We start from the raw sequence: 2,840 nt of genomic DNA on the forward strand, positions 1-2,840 counted from the left end.
GTTATCTTGTCGATGGGTCCGTTGACTGTCGGTCGGTTGGGTGGTCGTCGGATCGTGAATGTTTGGCCCGACTCCCTGTCTCACCTAACCGAGCGTTAGAGTTTGAATTCCAGACCGACCCTTGAACATCTGAGCGCCTTTGGTTGTACTGCCTTTTTTTAATTTGTTCTTGTTGTTTGTACTTGTATGGCTTCTAGCCAATTTTTAAAAAAAATTAAGATTGTTTTGCCCTTAAGGCGTAAGATTCTTTAAGCCTTCAGCCTAGTTCAAAGAACACGTAAGGCCTTTGGCATTTTAAAATTTTTAATGTTGTTGAATTTTAAGTGTTGGGCCTTCAGCCGATTTTGAGTTGGAGTTGTTTTGCTCTTAAGGCCTTCAGCATAAATTAAAGAAATGCCTTTGGTATTTAAAAAAAGTTAATGTTATGGAATTTTAAGTATTAGGCCTTCAGCCGATTTGAGTTTAACTTGTTTGCTGTTGAAGTGTCTGATTCTTTGGGCCTTCAGCCTAACTAAAGAACTGTTTTAAGATAAGGCTTTGCCTTTTAAATTTATGATTATGCTTGCGTTTTAAGTTATTCGCCTTCAGCCGTTTTTAAATTAAAGTGGCTTTCACCGGTAATTGAGTCCCAAAGATTAAAGCTGTGTGTTTTGGCTCTTGTAATGTTTGATCAAATAATAAAGTTGTATGTTCGAGTGTAACTGACAGCCCCTTATTTTGACCCCTTTCCACAATTTAAACTACCTGTCCTGTTAAGCTGGGCGTGTCACACATGTCAGCTGCATCGGGAATTCTTGCGGAGTCGGAGGCGCCGAGTGAAAATGTATGCCAGACCGGGATTCGAAACCGTGATCTCCTGTTTACAAGGCGTTTGCCACTGCGCCACTCTGACACTGTATCTATCGCACTTGGCAGGCTGTCTCGAAACGCTCCTCGGCCGCCCCACATTCCCACGTAGTGCCTCCTATCCGCAGTCCCCGTCCGTATCCTCCATGCTCGCTACTTTGAGATTCCCGCAGGATTCCAAACGTAATTGCGCATCCGCACTGAAGGTGGTGAATTCACTGGCACTGAGGCGAGTCAGTAATATGAATGCATCGTGTCTGTTCTCCCGGGCGTGTCCGAAAGAAGAGACACCACGTGTTCATACACTCAAACACTGCCGTTTGTGTTGCGGGGTTCATGCCAGCCTACACGTGGCACGGTAATTCCTTAGTCCGACTGCTACTGGTCTCTGAGCAGTGGTGTGGAACGACAGAGAAAGTTCCATGGAGTCAATTGCCTCTTCTCGGATGGCAGGCTCAGATGTGTGGGAATTCAATGTGCTTGCTTCACATACGGTGCTCTTTCCATGTAGTGGTCAGTCGTGGTCGACGGAACCTTTACCACGAGTATGACTGTCCTCATGCAGGCCAAGGTGGGACTTCTGTTAGATCTGAATGCCCCACAAATCTAGATATTCCACCGTTCGACCAGCCGACCAAATGGAGACTCACAATGAGATGGCTTTCAAACTATGTCAGGTTCTGGTAACGCTGCTCACGCCTCTGATATGCACCACCAAGCGTGGTAACGACACTAAACATGAACAATACTAATGCGCTACAGTGGCCATTTTGTGACAGAGAATTGCAACACCAAACTTTTACATATCCACCTACAGAGTGTGTGTGTACCAAGTTACGCTGACATCCAAGCAGGTCTTCTGGATGCTCCACTTTTTCGTGAGACAGAGTACATTAAAGAGATTTTTACCTGGTACATGTTGGTAAGGCAATGGCCTTGCCGCAGTGGATACACCGGTTCCCGTCAGATCACCGAAGTTAAGCGCTGTCGGGCGTGTTCGGCATTTGGATGGGTGACCATGCGGGTCCACATGCGCTGTTGCCATTTTTCGGGGTGCACTCAGCCTTCTGATACCAATTGAGGAGCTACTCGACCGAATAGTAGCGGCTCCGGTCAAAGAAAAAAATCAAAACGACTGGGAGAGCGGTGTGCTGACCACATGCCCCTCCTATCCGCATTCTCAGCTGTGGATGACACGGCGGTCGGATGGTTCCGATGGGCCACTTGTGGCCTGAAGACGGAGTGTGTGCTTTACATGTTGGTAAAGGTAAGCATTATCATGGAAGTTTTAACTACCACTTCGAAAAATAAAATTACAACCATTATCATGTGTAGTCGTTAAGTTTTAATTACCACCTCAGAAAATAAAGTTACGTAATCAGTTTTGTTTGTTTGTTTGAAAATACATAGCTACGGTCTTGGTACACACAGAAATCCGTGCATCTCGTTACAATACCACACTGGTTGAGAAGCCTACAATAAGGCACATGCGATCGATAAAGCGAGGGGTGCGACGGTCCTGTGTCACAAGAATATCGGTGTGTACCAGGAGAGCAGAAATGTGCTTCACAACAAGCGAAATTAATTACGTAACTTCATTTTTCTGATGTGATAGTTAAAACTTTATGAGTACCCTTCGTATAGACTTTGCTGTAATTACAGTAACTCAGATAATATTTACAAATGCAAATGCCTTGAAACACACACAGAGGTGACGAAAGACATGGAATAGCGAGACGCACATTACAGATGGTGATAGTATCCGATTATGCAACATACGAGGTACGTCCCCAAAGTAAGTTCCGTTTGTTTATATAAATCACAGGTACAGAAAAAATATTTATTGTAAAAAAATCTACAACTGTTAAACTACTTTTCTACATAGCTTCCGGAATTTTGTAGGCACTTGTCATAGCGTGGCACAAGTTTTTGTATGCCTTCTTCATTGACGGTTGCCGCCTGTGTATTCAACCTTGTGGTAACATGTTCCTTCA

General features: G+C 44.5%; 1 pseudogene; it reads left to right on the top strand.

The window, feature by feature from the left end:
• The first annotated feature begins 1,772 nt into the window (after nt 1-1,772).
• LOC124799456 lies at nt 1,773-1,890 on the top strand (annotated as a pseudogene).
• The last annotated feature ends 950 nt before the right edge of the window (nt 1,891-2,840 follow it).

The sequence above is a fragment of the Schistocerca piceifrons genome, chromosome 5 (assembly GCF_021461385.2).
Source record: "Schistocerca piceifrons isolate TAMUIC-IGC-003096 chromosome 5, iqSchPice1.1, whole genome shotgun sequence".
In the NCBI taxonomy this organism is placed as follows: Eukaryota; Metazoa; Arthropoda; class Insecta; order Orthoptera; family Acrididae; genus Schistocerca; species Schistocerca piceifrons.